This window comes from Alligator sinensis, unplaced genomic scaffold, assembly GCF_000455745.1.
Source record: "Alligator sinensis unplaced genomic scaffold, ASM45574v1 scaffold203_1, whole genome shotgun sequence".
NCBI classification, from domain to species: domain Eukaryota; kingdom Metazoa; phylum Chordata; order Crocodylia; family Alligatoridae; genus Alligator; species Alligator sinensis.
The window spans coordinates 3,471,924-3,488,683 of record NW_005841949.1 but is presented as its reverse complement, the minus strand read 5'-3'; the positions used below and the strand labels follow the sequence as shown (position 1 = coordinate 3,488,683).

The 16,760-nt window shown below is 49.9% G+C and overlaps 1 protein-coding gene and 1 pseudogene across 1 annotated transcript in view; one reads left to right on the top strand and one right to left on the bottom strand.

Moving 5' to 3' along the window:
- Positions 1-8,359: 8,359 nt before the first annotated feature.
- The window catches only part of ADGRG1 (adhesion G protein-coupled receptor G1), a 32,166-nt gene continuing 23,765 nt past the window's right edge, over positions 8,360-16,760 (top strand). Inside the window, exon 1 of the mRNA XM_025199744.1 lies at positions 8,360-8,636. The gene's annotated coding sequence lies outside the window, so the exon portion shown is untranslated. The remainder of the gene's footprint in view (positions 8,637-16,760) is intronic.
- Positions 12,631-12,722, bottom strand: LOC112549701 (annotated as a pseudogene).

Sequence of the window (16,760 nt, the reverse complement as noted above, 5' to 3'; positions counted from 1 at the left end):
TTCATAAAAGCTAGAGTTAGCTGAATGTTGGAATAAAATATTTTACAAATATTTTCGAAATTCTTGAGTTTCCAGTTCAACTCAGGTGCCTGTGAGTCATTCAGGGTATGACACTTGAAAATCTGCCTGCATAATGCAATGGAATGAGTGTGCTTCCAGCCTCTAGCAACTTGAATGGCCTGGTCTCAAGTTTAAATGCCAACATTATTCATACTGCACAAGCTGCCATTTGTTCACTTGTGATGTTTTGTGATTATTTGCATGTTCCAAATAAATATGCAAATTTAAGGCTTGGTACAAAAATGTTCTGTGAAGGCAAAAATAAAAAGAAAAAATCACTGAGTAAAATTTGATCAGCTCTACTGGCGATTATTGGATCTCAGAAGAGACATGATAAAGGCACTTGCCTCTCCCTTATTTATAGAATAAACAAGAACTGCAAAGTACTTAACGAACATGTACAAACTTATTTCCTCATCCAGCTTGTGAGGCCCGTTAGCAGATATTATCCTGGACTGGAACTCAGGAGACTAAGGTTCTATTCCTGGCCCTGCCACTTGCCTGCTGAGTTACCTCTATTAAAAAAAAATGGTAGGTAAATGAAACCCACAGCCCAGTGTTATTGCCCACCCTGTGTTCAAATGTCCCAATCCAGGCCACCCCAAGATCATAAGATTTGTAAAAGTACCATAATAATTTTTAAAGGAATTTAAAATAAATTTAAAAAATAATAAGTCATTTCCTCGCTCCCCCCAGAGCAGCATTAGGCAACTTGGCAATAATTTGCCTCCTGGCTTTGAAGCCCTAAGGCAGCAGTTCCCAATCTGTGGTACGGGTACCACCAGAGGTATGCAGACAACTTGTCAGTGGTATCTTTTAACAGACTTATGATAATTACTTTATATGACAAACATTTGCTGGTGGTACTTAAGGTTGAACTGAAAATTTGCTGGTGGTATTTAAGGTTGTATCATTTTAAATTGGTGGTATGCAGTCTGTCAGAGTTTGGGAACCAGTACCCTAACGATTTCCCTGTAACTGTGAGGATGGAAAACTTCATTTAAATGAAGGCTGAGGTTTCCTTGTAATAGCTGGGAGCTGGGGCTTTAAGAAAAAAACCCTCTAAAGATCATTAGACTTGTGATAAGAGCCTGAGATTTGGCAGCCTGGTGCTAACTCCTTTGATTCGAATTTCACTGACGCCTGCAGGATCCTGCTTGGGAGGTCCTGCTAACGCCTGTCCTTACCCTTGACTTATTCTGATGTGAGTGAGGGCAGAATGGGGGTCCCTTTCTGTGTGGTAGCTGCCACCCTGCACTTCAGGGGGTTATATTCCTTGCTGCAGCGCTACAAATGTATAGTTATACGAAACAAGAGCCTGTCACTCTTCCTTACACTGACTGGGCCCCTACACTGGTAGGCTCATTTATTCAGGCACTGCTCAGTGTGTGCAGTTCATCCCAATCCAGAAGACTACATTTTGAGCGGGACTGAGGTGATGCACAGACCTGTGGCTGGCCTGCCCAGGCTGAATGACCTCTACTCACCAAGTGTGAGATGAGGGGACAGATTAAAGATGACATGAGCAGCCCCTGCCTCTGCCTGGCCCCAGGATGCCAGCCTGCTACAGGGATGCATTTGCAGCACAGGACTTATTCTGTTGGGGGCAGGAAGGCAGGGAAGGAGGGGCTGCATCCGAGCCAGCATCTCCTCTTGTTACTTAATCCCCCCTGGGACCCCACTGTACTCTTTCTGCTTGTGACTAAGCAGGAACTTTTATGCCCTATTGTTCTAAACCAGTCCTTGAAGCAACTAAATAGCAGGCTGAGGTGTGTGCTAAATATACCCCAGTTGTGGACTGGGAGGGGAGGAGAGGAGAGATAAGGCTGTTTGTTCTGTCGCGAGAAGGAAGAGGCCATGTTGTTAGCTTTTCAGGATGCCAGGATACAGAAAACGGCCTACTGTGGCCTTGTGGAGAGTGAGGAGGAAGGATCTGTTCTGCCTGACCCTGTGAGATAGCTGAGGGCTGAGGGCACAGACCTCAGACTGAGTGGCATTGCATGGCAGCAGAGACTCTCTAAGAACAGCAAAGCTTCTGGGAGAAGGAAACACCAACGGTCTGGCACTCCCGTACGAGGCTGCACAGCTGCACCCTTTGCACGTTAATCTAGATAGCAGCAGGCTGGCAGCTGGTGCCTCAGAGTGCTGGTTGTGACTGCTCTGAACTCAGGGGACAGCCTGTCCTTAGGAAAGCACAGCCTGGGCCAAGAGATAGATGAGGGGACACCCTGGGACACAAGGGGGTGGGGAAGGGAGAGACCAGCCCAGCCCAAGGTAAAGCAAAAGAAGCCTGGCCTGTGGGAGCAGTGAGAGGAGAGGCAGTACTGAGATGGCAGCAGCCAGACGGCAGGCTGCACATTGCACTGGGATTTAGGAGAACTATGCTCTATTCTGAATTCTGCTACTAGCCTGCTGGGTGACTGTGAGCAGGTCACTTTGTTACCCCATGCCGCTGTTTCCCTGTCCATAACCACTGGCTGTGGTGCTTCTAGCCAAATTCATATATGGCTGCCCAGCACTGGAAAGCAGTGCCATGCCGAGCAGCCAGCCCCAAGTTAGTAGGGGCCAGGGAGTCATGGAAGTTTGTGGGCTGGAGGAATGACTCAAGAAGCATGTGGGGCTCTTCTTAGTATGAAGTGGCATCCCATGCATGCTGCTTGGGGGCCCTCCCCAGCCCCCCGGGACACACTGCTCCACCGTCACAGAGCCGTGCCCTGATTTCACATTGTCGCATTGTACAAAATGCATGAGGGTGGTGTGCAAAATGTCACAGTTCCAGCTCAGTAGTATCTCACACCCACTGTACTATAGGAATGTACCCAGTACAGAGTTGTGGGGAAACCAGGCCCATGGAGTTTGGCTCCTGTGCCCTCTGTGACCCCAGAATCTGAGATAGCTTAGCCCTCTATCAGAGACCAGAGCTGTACAGACACCCTCCAGAGAACCAAGCAAGGTCAGAGTTCTCCTGTCCCAGTTGAACTTTCACCCTAGATCTGTTGGACTCTCCCTAGTGCAGAAGCCCACAACCACCTTACAGAAGCCTGGAGGGATCGTTTCTTGGGGAATCCGAGAGCTGGTTTGGCATCCATTTGCACAGGAGATGTCAGACAAGCCCTGTCGTCCCCTCTGTGAGCCCCTGTCATATAAGTATGCATGTACAGAGGCACTGAAGGGCTGGTAGAGAGAAGGGTGTAGCTAGGGCACTCCTATGCCCAGCAATTCTACAGCCTTGCAACAGCCCATAGGGTAATGGAAGCAAGGTAGCACCAATCCTCCACAGGTCCTGCAGAAGGGACATGCACATGAAAAGATGAATCAGCTCTGGGTGAAAAACAACACATGGAGAGAAACTGGGCTGGAAAAAGGGACTGAATGGGAGAGAGACTAGGAAAAAAATGTGACAGGAAGAGTGAGGAAGAAGCAGCAGAGGAGAGAAAGCCAGTGGTTTCATTGGTCAGGGAGGGAGGTTTCTCCAGGCACAGGTAGCAATGACTATCACTCACAAGGCTCCTGATCCAGAGTTGCCCCCACAAAGCATGACACTTCGCTCTGATCCTTGACTTACAGGGTTGTGCTCACTACTGGGGCAAGGAGCCTCTTCTCTACCCCTTAATTTCAGGCTGATGAAGTGCAGTTCATAGGCCCAGCTCTGAAAAGTGGTTTGCATTGTAATTTGTTCCCTCTCAGGATCAGGCCTGAGAGACTGGAAGCAGAGTGTTTTTTTGGTGAGGAATGTGCCCCCACAGGTAGTTGGGTTTTGTTGTCTTTGATAGATTCTGGTGTGCAGCTTGGGGGGGTACTGGAGATTGTTGGCAGGTTTTGTGTTTTGAGCTGTAGGAAGTTGGCTTCAGTTCTGGTGATGAGGTTAGGTGCTTGTTTGAATGTACAAACCACTTTTCAGAGCTGGGCCTATGAACTGCACTTTATCAGCCTCTGGCAGGCTTCATGGCCTGGCAGGGCCCATCACCCAGGCCTGCAGTAGATTTCACTCCCCTGTGCCCCAAGACAGATGCAGTCGCCCAAGCACACACCCACATCACAAGTTTTGCCTGTTAGCAGCCAGAGGTGCAGGGCCCCAGGAGACAGACTCCTCCAGCAAGACACACACATAGCTGGCAGGCTTCATGGCCTCAGCAGGGGCCACCACCCCTGCAGTTTTCACCCCCCCTGTGGTGTAACACATAGATGTGACATAAGTTTTGCATTCAGGAATTTGGGGTGAAGTTCCCCCCAAACACCTGCACCTATCTTCGTGAAACTTGGCAAGCTTCATGCTCTCAGCAGATGCTACTGCCCCTGCAAGTTTCACCCTAAACAGAGACAAAGCAAGAAAGTTATAGATATTTCATTGATCTCCCATTATACCCTATGGCCAGATCTCAGAGGCGGCAAACCCTATGGCCAGATCGAAGCCGCAAACCGATCCAGAGCTCCAGATCAGATCTCTGACATCTGAAGTGGCCAGATCCTAAGTCACGAGTTTTGCCTGTCAGCAGCTTGGGGTGCAGGGCCCCAAACGACAGACTCCCCCAGCGAGACACACACAGCTGGCAGGCTTTGCGGCCTGGCAGGGCCAGCACTCACTCAGGCCTGCTCTAGGACACACAGTCACAGCTGGCAGGCATTGTGGCCTCAGCAAGAGCTACCACCTCTGCAGTTTTCAGCCAACTGCGCCTTAACACACACAGGGTCATTTGTGTCACGAGTTTTGCCTGTCAGCAGCTTGGGGTGCAGTTCCCCCCCCAACCCCTGCACCGATCTTGAAACTTGGCAGGCTTTGTGGCCTTAGGAAGAGCTACCACTCCTGCAGTTTTTAGCTCCCTGTGGTGTAACACACAGCCATGACATGAGTTTGGCTTTCACGAATTTGGGGTACAGTTCCCCCCAAACCCCTGCACCAATCTTCTTGAACCTTGGCAAGCTTTGTGGCCTCAGTAAGAGCTACCACCCCTGCACCTTTTGTCCAAATCATACTAAAAACAACAAAGTTAAAGGTCTTTCATTGATTCCCCATTATACCCTATGGCTGGATCTCTGAGGCAACTGTGAAGCTTTGGAGCCACTTCGGCCGGATTGAGGCGGAAACCCGGGCGGAGCTCCGGATCGGATCGCGGCCATCTGAAGCAGCTGGATCCAAAGCCGGATCAGATTGCTACCGACTCACACAGCCCTAGTGGAGACCTTCCCAACAAGACTGATGTGCCTATACAGTGATGAAACAACCTCATGCATAGGTGGTACAAGGACATAGGAAAATAAAGCTGAAGCCATCTCCAGAGCCAGAGGCCAGTCCGTTCCTATTACTGGCCACCACATTGTAGAGTAGATAAAAATAATCCTCCTCTTCTCCTGAGAACTTGTTACAGGAGATTTTACATCTCATGTGCTGTTCTGCTCACAATGAAAAATGGTAGTCTGTTGAAAGTGCTGCTCCTGGGGAGGAGAGACATTGCCCTCTCAGAAAGACAGACTGGTCATCCCTGGGGGTTTTGGTTTTGGTGAAATGTTAATTGTTAAAAGCTTGATATTTTTTTTAAGCTGTGGTGAAACTGCTATTTTGACAACCCACAGCTAGATTGATTGGCACCTGCCCTGCCCTGGATCCACAGTGCCCATGCATCATTGTCAAGTCCCAGAATGACAGTCGCACAGTGCAGCTGCCTCCTGTACTCAACTCCAAAATGCTGGGATTTAGGATTTACTGACCTACATGCAATCAACTGGGATTGTCACCAGAGACCTTTCCTTGCTTTAGCATGAAGGCAGAGGAAGCATGTGCAACAGAGGCCTCTTTAAGACGAAAAAGTACTGAATGCCCAGAGAGAAGGTGTCAAAGTTCCCTGATGCTCCTTCAGGGAGGGAAGCACCAAATGAAACCCCCCCACCCCTTTCCCATGGGCTGTCTGTGAGCAGCATGAAACAACTGCTACCCCCTTTCTGCAGCTCCCCAGTTCATCAGTTCTGGTAACACAGAGAAGGGCTGCTCTTTCGCTCAGCCCATTGCTCACCAATTTAACAAGGAATGAGTACAAGAAGCTGCTGGGCAGAGGAATTATTTGAGACCCTGAGGCTTAGTCCTTTTGCCCTATGGCATAGTCGTCTGATGCCCTGTGCCCCTCACAAGTGATCCCTGCCCCCACTTTAGGCATCCCAGAGGGGAACTTCAGAAGGGGTTCCTCCCATCTCTGCTCTAGTGAACCAGAGAAACACCTAAATTAAGAGTATCTATTTAAACCAGGGGCAGGCAATTATTTTGGGTGGAGGGCCGCTTACCCAGTAAGGGGTAGCCCCACCTCTTGACAGGTGCCCTGCCCCCTGGTCACCATCTTGGGACCAACGTCCCAATGTCTTTGGACCAATGTCCCAGGGCCAGCACCGGTGGGACCCAGAGTGGGACACAGGCCAGCAGGGGTCTGTGGAGCCGGGCTGGGCTGCACCAGCAGGGAGTGGGGAGCTGGCCTGGCTCCATAGAGCTCCTGCCAGCTGGGAGCCCTCACTCCTGCCACCCTGCTCTGGGCCCCACCAGCACTGGCCCTGGGACACTGGTGTGGGACCGCTCCCGCTGGCTCCCCGCCTGCTCACACCCAGTGCCCCCCAGCCCCGTGGTACAGCGCCAGGGCAGCCACCTGTTCCCAGCCCAGAAACCCCTGCTGGGGCTACCAGCTGGGGGGCCGGGCAGGGCCAGGCAGGCCCCCTGTTGTGGTAACCCGCCAGGCTTCCCCTGGGTCCTACTGCCCTTGGTTCCTGTCATTTTTGACAGGAACCAAGGGCAGAGAAATATTAATTTTCTACATTTTTTTAGGGACCCCGTGGGCCAGATGGAATGGCCTCACAGGCTGGATCCAGCTTGCGGGCTGTATTTTGCCCACCCCTGATTTAAACCATCTCCAAAACCAAGCACTTTTTCTGAGGTCATTTTTTCTTCAAAACTACAGCTTATTCCCAGTTCTTTTCTCAGGGTGTGCCTCACACCCTGCCTCAATTGTGATGCATAACAGAGCTTGGAAGGAAGCAGGGACCATAGACTGCTAGCTTGCAGAAGCTCAGGGTGTGGCTGCCCACAGCCTTGATGCAAGCTTGTAACTGGGACCACTAACATCGAGGGTCATGCCTTGCATTCAAACTGCCCCAGACACGCCACACAAGCTAAAGACTGCCTCTCTGCCCCACCCCACTTCAGCTGGAGCTGACTGCCTGCAGAACTGACTGCTTACAGCTTTCCCAGCTTGTGGTATTTCTGGACAATTTCATACATCTACATCAGTTTCAAATCTCTGCGACTTCTTTTGTCACAAAGTCTTGTAACACCAAACCTTATGGGAAAGCTGTAACAGCACAGTCCAGGAGCCATACACAATGGATGGGAAAAGACTTTTCTGACCTGCTCCCACGCAGTGATAAGCAAAATTGTCTCAGTAACAAGCTGCGTTGAACAGGCGCAGCAACAGGGGCCCAAGGAGCAAGTGAACCAAAGTTATCTTCCTTCCCCATTTCAGGGTGTGAGGCTTATATTGGAGCTGCTGCTGCAGCAGCAGCCCCTGAAGGAACAGGTTGCAAGAGCTTCTGTCTTGATGCATAATAAGTGAAAGCAGGAACAGAAGTTGGGAATATGACAAGAGAGGGAAATGGCACGAGCTGGAAAAAGTTGTAGGTAGTCAGTTCTGGGCACTTGTTTCTCAGCGTGAGATCAGCTGTCGGAAAGGTATTTATAGTACAAGTGCATCAGGGGCTAAGGAGGAAACACCCGAAGAGCAAAATGCACTGAGAAAGGGACCAGCAAAAATTGATCACTTGAGTGCTTTTGGAAACCTCAGCACTTGCCTGATTGCTCTCAGAGAAGTCAGCAATGAAATTCCCTTTGGTTTCTTGGGAGCAGAATTGAATCTAACAGTGAGCACTACTAAAAATCCCATGCTCAATCCAAATAGTCTTCTGATAGGAGGTACAACCCAATTCCTCAACCTGATTCCCCATTTCACTAGACTTGAATTACTCTAGAATGGATTTACCCTGGCATAATGGGCTGGAAAAAAAATCAGCACCAATGTATCTGGGACTAAGGCAGTGTTGCCTAAACATCAACTAAGAAAGGATTTTTGAGAAAAAGTGGATGTATCACTCTAACATTTAAAAGATAGCAAAAGCCCTGAAAGTATTACTTAAATGGTTTCCTGTTTCTGTTTGATTCTTACTTAGAAGGATCGGGAAGACCAAGTCTTATTTAGGAAGGAGACTGATTACCCTGCTGTCTGAAACAGGTAGTGCTTCTGTCACATTCTCAGACTAATTTATTCTTCGCAGAAACGTTCTCAAAGCCACACTAAGCAAATGAAACCCAAAGTCTCTATCATCACCCAAGTTAGGAAAGAGAACAGTTTTCTCTAGACTCCTCCACATTCCTGCCTTGGCCTTCTTAAGGCTTTCTATGGCTGTACCCTCATTACCTGGTCATCAGTTCCAGCTGGCTCCCAGCTTCCCAGCCAGGCAGACAATTTCACCTGCAGCTGAGTTGCAAGCCCTTGAGGGACCAAGCACCTTCTTACAAGGACATCTTGGACATATCAGTGCTATTCACAGTGAGTTCTTTTATTTTAATTAACACTAGGCTGTATTGAGTGTGTTCCTTCCTCCCAAATATTAATTGGTCATTCGAGTTAAGCAGCTCTGAATACATACAAAGTGCCAACACAACTGTCTGATCTAAACTGATACGTAGACTCTCTCACTGTCAGTATCTTTCTTCATTTCACATCATCACATGCTAGTTCTTCAGTCACCACAGGTTGTGTCTGCCCTGGCAAAATTTTGCAAATATTCCCACCCCCACCCCTCCGCTGTTGTTAGCACCAGCTGATCTGTAGCAAGGTTAACAACCTTGGGAACCCTAGTATAAAAGGAGTTCCATGGAACCAAAATGAAAGAAGAAGCAAATATAAAGGACAGAGAAAGAAATGGAGAGAGAATTTAGCAAGCTGGCTGTATATTAAACAAGAGAAGGAAAAATGAAAACTAGAGAGGGGAAGTTTTGTCTTGACAATATAGATAGGGAGGAAAGAGGGGAGAAGAGGAAGGAAGATTAGGTTTGTGGGTTGGACTGAGTGGGAGTGTAAGAACATGTAGGCAGTGATTCTTAACCAGGGTGATGCTAGATCCTTTTAAAGGTGCCATGGAGTGCTGCATATTATTAGTAGCTAGGTGTGCAAACACCTACATGTGATTCTCAAGATAAACCCAAAGATTTCAAATAGGAATCCAGAGGGTCTAACATATTCCAATCTATTGTGATCTTAAGTCTTTGCAGCAAAATAATTCTCTATTATTTTTCTGTAGTCAAGAAACAAGTGAAAGACAATGCCTCCCCACAGCATTTTTTGAGGTGTGCCTTGAATCTTACTAGGTTGAGAACCACTGACTTAGAAGAGAAAGGAGCCTCAAGAGAGAAGTAACAGGGGAGAAGGTATAGAAAAGAAGGGCTATGAGAAAGAAACAGAAGGCGCTTGTCCACATAACTGGTGTTTACTCGGTAAAAATGCTCCTGGTTTAATTTTCCTTACTTACTTAGTCATCATAAACTAACGTGGATGTGATTTACCACACAATAGCTGCTTATGCTATAACTAGAAAAATGCGCTATGGGGCACACGAGAACAATTTTGCACTCATGCCCTTTTGGTACTACTTTACTGCCAGGTGGCATTTTAGAACAAGATTTGATATTTTGGTTGGTTTATTTTCTTGGGTTGTGCCCGGTTGCTTTTTTGGGGATAATTGTTGGCAGGTTTGCTTGAGAGAGAGACATTTTTGGCGGGGCAGGTTGAGTTCAATAAGCAGTGCTGCCCGCCTTCCCTGCAAAGCCTCCCGCTTTTTTCTGGGCACTTGTTGCTTGTTGCATGGGATGCTGCTGGGTGGGGAGGGAAATCTTTTCATGCAAAGGTCTGCAAGAGTGAGTCTGCCTGCCTCCCCCTCACAAGTCTGGATTGGCAATGGGGGTCTGTACCACAGGCTTCCCAAAGAGGTTGCTGCCCTACCCAAGCCAGGTCCCAAAGCAGTTCTTTCCCCTGCTTTTTCTTCACGCTTGTTGCACCGGGCACTGGGTGTAGGGTACACTTAGGGCTACACATAAGTATACAAAGAGTCCAGCTACTTCCCCTCCCCCCCGTGTGTTGGCATCTGGGTATCATGGAAACATTACTATGCGCACAATTTAATACCATGCCGTGCACTAACTTATTAACACCACGCACCCGCCCAGAGAGGAGCTGGGCTGTGGTGTGGCAAGGCAAGGCGGGGGCTAGGGCTGCTCTGCCAGATCGGTTCCACTCCCTGCCTTTTAGTTGCTTTTACACTAAGTAGCTGGAGCTGCCCCCCCGCCCTCCCTGGCCTGGGCTGTGCCTGCCCTGCGTGCCTGCCTGCACTGCCTTGTCCGGAAGTGCCCCCTGGCAGCCACAGACAGTGGCGCGGGGGGGGGGGGGGGGGGGGGGGCAGTGGGGACCAGCCATGTCCTTCTGTGCTTTCTTCAGCTGGGAGCGCTACAGGGGCCACTTAGAGCTGGGTGAGCAGAGGGCACTGCCTGTAGGGCCCTGCTTTCCATAGGGGCTCAGGGCCTGCAGGATGCCTCTATGGGGGCCCTGCTGCCTATAGGCACCCCTACTCCTATAGTGACCCTGCTGCCCCTAGGGGTGCCCCAGCTTCCCCTACAGGGGCCCCCACTGTCTAGAGGGTGTCCATGCTCCCTTATAGGGGGCCCCTGTGCCCCCATGGGACCCTAACCCTAACCAACCAATCCTAACCTGGGGTCCCCTGACCCTCAGTTATCTTCCCTGCCTAGTGCAATGGGGGCTGGACCCAATGATTTTGCGAGGTTGCTACCAGCCCTTACAATCTATGAACCCTATAGACAACGTGCTCCCTTATAGGGGAGCCTTGTGCCCCCATGGGAGCCGCACTGCCTATAGGATGCCCCGCCCCTCGTGGGTCCCCTAACCCTGAGAATAATGGTGAGGATCCAGTACATGAGGATTCTAGTCTATTAGGGTTAGTGTAGTCCTGATCCAGGCTTAGTAAAAGTGGGAGGCGGGACTGAAGCGCCGCACTCATGGACTGAAGCGGCGCTCATGGAGCGCTACACCTTAGAGGGAACATTGCTTGTGTCTCCTGTCATTTATATCCTCATGTCAAAAAGCAAGATTTTTTTTCCAAAGCTAAGAACCAGTGTGGGGGTGGCCTGAGGTTGTTTTTGAGGTTGATTAAGATTCCTTGGATATCCCCATGCCCAGGACAGCTTCCCCCAAAGTGGGGTTGGGGGGGCCACGATCAGCCTACTCCAACTCCCTCCCCCCCACAGTGGCCAGCATAAGCTAACACCCCCACCCCCGCACAGCAGGGGCATGGTGTGGGTTGAGGTGAAGAAAGAAACAGCCCAGGCTCAATGAGAGGAATTTTCTTATCACTTAGTTTATTTGCATGTTAATTTTTTAACTGCTGAATTGGCAGATCATCATCGTCTGCAGTCATATCCCCCCAGCCTACAACCAGATCCATTTAATACTTGTTCTCCCTCCTGTCCTCTACCCCCAAAGCTTGCCCTTCTTCTCTGGTATTCCTGTTTCTTCTAAGCCTATTTTTGCCCCTAGCAGCATGTTCCTGTCCCCCTTCGACAACCCTCTGCTTGCCATGGGTCTGCCTGACAGTCATACTGCTGCCTCTTTCTGGGAGTGCAGGGGGCTGTGGGTCAGGAGTGAGGGGCACCAGCTAGGCTGGGGGGCTGCAGGTTAGCTAGGAATGAGAGGCACTGGCAGGGCTGGTGGGGCAGGGGGCTTCAGGTTTGGAATGAGGGACACAGGCAGAGCTGGGGGAGTAGGTGGTATCACCCACACCAACCACCAGCCCCCCACATGCTCGTGCCACAACCCCCAGGCCACTTCAGGGAGAGGAGAGTCACGCACCCTTGGAGAGGCTGCAGGGAGAGAAGAGTCACACACTCTTGGAGAGGCTTGGGTCCTGTGATGCACCCAGCTCTGGGTTGTAATGACCATGTACAACAGTGTATGGTGTGGGCTGTGCTAAACTGTTATGTGGCTGTTGCACCCAGCCCTGGGGTGTTTCTCAGCCCTCCCCATACACTGTTATATGGAGCTGTTACACCCCAGAGCTAGGCGCATCTCTGCCCTCCCCATGCACTGTTATATGTGGCTGTTACATCCCAGAGGTAGGGCCACCCCAGCAGGAGTGAGGGGGGTGAGGGGCACTGGCAGGCCTGGGGGGGTAGTGGCTTGGCTGTAAAGCATGATCATGTTTTCTGTGTGATTGTTGTATATTGTGCCTGCTGTAGGACGGGAGAGGACCATTTCCCATCCCCCCCCTCAGACCATTACCTTAAGATTCCTCAACAGAACCTGTAAAACCAGTTGAGTGACTCTGGCCAAATCCTGGAGTGCCGACCCTATTTACATTTTCATTGACATCGTGCTACACTTTTAGCTTCTCTCATTCCTTGGAGTCTCAGAACAGCAGAGACTCCCCATGGCTGAAAAAGGTGACTGCACCTGAAAGCTTGCCAAGAACTTTTTTCCAACTACTCGGTTGGTCTAATAAAAGATATCACTTTTGGACCCATTTCTCTAGTCACCAACTATAGAAATGATCCCTGAAAGTACAGTCTGCCTGCCTGTGTCCTTAGACCAACACAGCTACAACCAAAAACCCAGACCCCCTTTGAATTGCCTTGTCTGCATTAACAATGCTCCAATGAAGCTGATTTTTGGCTGGGGCCCTGGATGAGGGCGCTGGCATGGCTGGGGGGCAGGGGCTGCAGGTTGGAAGTGAGAGACACCCCAAAGTGTGAAAAGTCAGTGACCATGCTCTTTTTGATTGAGCAATTTTATTTATTTATTTCTGTTTTCATATAGTCAGACATGGTTTCATCATTTTACGCTGCAGAGTCCAAGGACCCTGGGTCTGCTTTCTTTAGGGAGACTTGAAATCTGACAGTGCATTGTCCTATCAGCATTTCACAGGAACCCTATTTGCATGTCAATTCCGGTTCCCCCACAGCTCAGGTTACAGCTCTCAACAGTCTGTGCCTTGAGGCAGACCTTCGAACCTGGCTTTCTAGGAGTTTGAACAGACACCAGCCCAGTTCAATAAGCCATATAGTTTCCTCTTCTAGAAGCAGATTTCTGTGATGTGACTGTTCTAGGGCCAGCAATATTATTGTTTTCTTGTTGCTTACCCCATCAGGAATAGAGGAAGCCATGCCCTAGCAAGCAGTCCACAGAGACAAATCCCCATTCCCGCATTACCTTCCGGTATGCCAAAGGCCTATTCCATGATTAATTACCCAGAGCTACCCAACCCATACCACATGCACCCAATGCTAAATGTTAGGGTTCTCTCCCAGAATTGGCAAAAGCCTGCTTATTTGTGACTTGCACTTGGTGAGCCATGGACTTTATTTGCCTGTTCATCAGTCAACCACCCCACAACATTTCTGAGGTCCCAGAAACATTTCACTTGCAAAATTCCCTGCCAGTCCCCACTCTGCCCAGGCCTGTGGCTGTGGGGGACCCTGTGCTCACAGTGAGTGGCCTGCTCTCACCATCCACTGTTTTGGGGTGCCCCAGGCTCCCTGGATTTCAAGCTGCCTGCCTCTACTGAAGGTCAAGGAACATCTGCACCACACAAAGTGCTGTTTGTTTATGCCAGGCTGCCAACTCACAGCCCCCCATGTATACTATACTAAGTATATGGGCTTGAATAAGGAACTGTTTTTTGGGCTGGGATGACAGCTGGAAATCCTTCCTGGGCCAGCCCACATGGTCAGGGGTGTCCAGGAGAGTCCCCAGTGCCAGAGGTATGGCATGGGCTGACCCTAGCTCTGGGGTGTAATGGCCACATATAACAGTGTATGGGGAGGGCTTAGATACACCTGAGGGCTGGGTGCAAAGGCTGCATGTAACATTTCATCACAGTCCTCATGATACACTGTTATACGTGGCTGTTACACTCCAGAGCTGGGCACACCTGGGTCAGTCCTGGGTCGACACGGTTGTACCTGGAGAGATGAGGAGACAGTACCGTGGTCTGCTACTGTGGTTGGTGTCAGGGGGAGCTGTCCTAGCAATGAGGGAACTGCCTGAGTGTCCAGTGGGGTCACCCTAAAATCAGCACCCCAGCAGGGCTGACAGACGAGGTATGAAACCCCTGGTGTGCACCCCTGCTAGAAAGCCCGATAGGTTGCATGGTGTCAAAGGGTGGCAAACAGTGTGGGGACAGTGCTGGCATGGGCAGCTTCCCCATCACCTAGCAATGTTGGCAACTCCATTAATCTCTAAAGTCTGTGAGTGCCTAGGCAAATCCCCAAAGGAAAGAATGCCTAGCTCAAGTAGAACCCCATTTTTGAGCTTTAAAATAAGCGCTGTCAAAAAGTGGAGGACTGAGGGGGGAGGGAGGAAAGACCAGCGAAAGACCAGGCTTGGCAATGGTTTGGTGGCCAGCCAGGGTAGGGTGTACCCCCAAACTCCTGTCCATGCCACTGAGGGACTGTCCCAAAGAACCCTGACCACAGTCCTGCCCAGCCCAAAGCGTGGTTTGTGCATGCCAGGCTGCCAACTGACAGCCCCCCATGCCCACTGTACTAAGTATATGGACTTGAATAAGGAACCGGTTTTGGGCTGGGATTATGGCTGGAAATTCTTCTTGGATCACCCCACACCATGCCTCTGTGACACTCTCCTGGACATCTCTGACCAGAGACTTGCCCGGCCCAAAGCCCGATTTGTTCATGCAAGGCTGCCAACTGACAGCCTCCCCGTGCCCACTGTACTAAGGATACAGACTCAAATAAGGAATTTCTTTTGGGCTGGAATTAAAGGTGGAAATCTTTCTTGGGCCACCACATGCCGTACCTCTGGTTTTTCTAGTTTTCTCGTTTTCTTGGAACTGGGCTGTTCTTTGGACTGGGATTACAGCTGGAAATTCTTTCTGGTCCAGCCCATGTGGTCAGGGGTGTCCAAGAGTGTCCCCCAGTGCCACAGAGGCATCACATGGGGTAGCCCTAGCTTTGGGCTGTAGCAGCTGCATATAACAGTGTATGCGGAGAGCTGAGATACACCCCAGAGCTGGGTGCAATGTCACATATAACAGTTTAGCACAGCCCTCACCATACACTGCTGGGGCCCTTCGCTCCTGATCCGCAGCCCCCTACCTTCCCAGGAGTAGCGTGCAGTGGCTCCAGGAGGGATCAAAGCCTTGAGCTGCAGGTGGCAGCTCGGTTTCTTTCCAACCCCTCCCCACCCCCACCCTGGTCATGAAGCCAGGCAGCTTGGTGTGCAGACAGCACATGGAGGATCCTGGAGGCACTAGAACCTGGAGCTGGAGTCAGCAGCCCAAGCATTGGTAGCTCTCTGGTGTAGCTTTTTTCTGCTACGTGGGAGACCTGGTTTCAATTCCCAGCCAGAACACCAGAGGGTTGAAGTGCTTGCAAGAGGGAATCCCTACTGGGGAGTGGGTTCCCTTCATCTCTTTTACCCTGTCCCACTGGGGTACCTATGCCTTAAATTTTGTGGGATCTGCGCTTCATATTTTGGGAAACCCTGCATCTTATATTTTGTGAACCCTGCACCTCAAGTCTGTTGTTGATTTGTCTCTGTTATATGTGCATATTCACCTAAAACCCCTGTGACTCCCCTCTGCTCCCCTGGTTTCTCCCCCCGCCCCAGGTGCCTGGAGTGGGGGGTATCATTATCTCCCCGGGTCCCCTTGCCCCCCGCATATGTGTTTATATTCCACCCTGTTCTTTCCCTTAATGGTATATGGTTAAGTTCCAATTGGTCTCGGCTCTATAGGGCATAGGAGGAGAGCTGCTCCCCCATCAGTGGCTACCCCTCCCATAGCGCACTAGCATCTGCTAAATCCCTTCAAGTGGAGAGGGGGTACTTCATCGGAGTACCACCCAAGTTATGTTTAGCACCCAGGTTACCCCTACCCTTCCAGCCCTGCCAGCCCCACTCACTTCTGACCTGCCCCACAAGCCCTGCCAAACCAAAAACCCAGTCCAACAAAAAGTAGTTTTAATTGGCCTGAGTCTTGAACTGCCTGACACAACAATTTGATCTTTGCCATGAAGTACATGCAAACACAGGGAACATTTTTTTTGGAATCCAAAAAAGTTGTTTTTTTCATTAATCTGAACCTTGAACTAAATCACCAGTAAAAATTTGCAAGATTAGCCCCTGGAGTCTTGTTGAAGTATTACAATAGAGATTCAATGGATTTCCATGGATTACTGAGTTAACCCAAGCTTCACCTGGTGGTGTAATAGTTGCAAAGCAGGGAAAATCACATTTTTGGGAGTAAGCCAGATCCACATTGAAAATTTAAAATGATTAAAAAACCCCTCATGGAAGAAATTCAGGAGCTAAAAATAAAACATGTCGGAGGTGTTTTAAATTATCACAATAAAAAAAAATCTAAAATGATAAAATCAGCTGACAACATAGTTTCATAGTTTCATAGTTGGTAGGGTCAGAAGGGACCTGAGGAGATCATCTAGTCCGACCTCCTGCCATGGCAGGAAAGAGTACTGGGGTCAAACGACCCTGGTCAGATGTTCGTCCAGCCTTTTTTTAAAGACCCCCAGGGTAGGAGCCAGCACCACTTCTTTTGGAAGTTGGTTCCAGATCCTAGCCGCCCTGACAGTG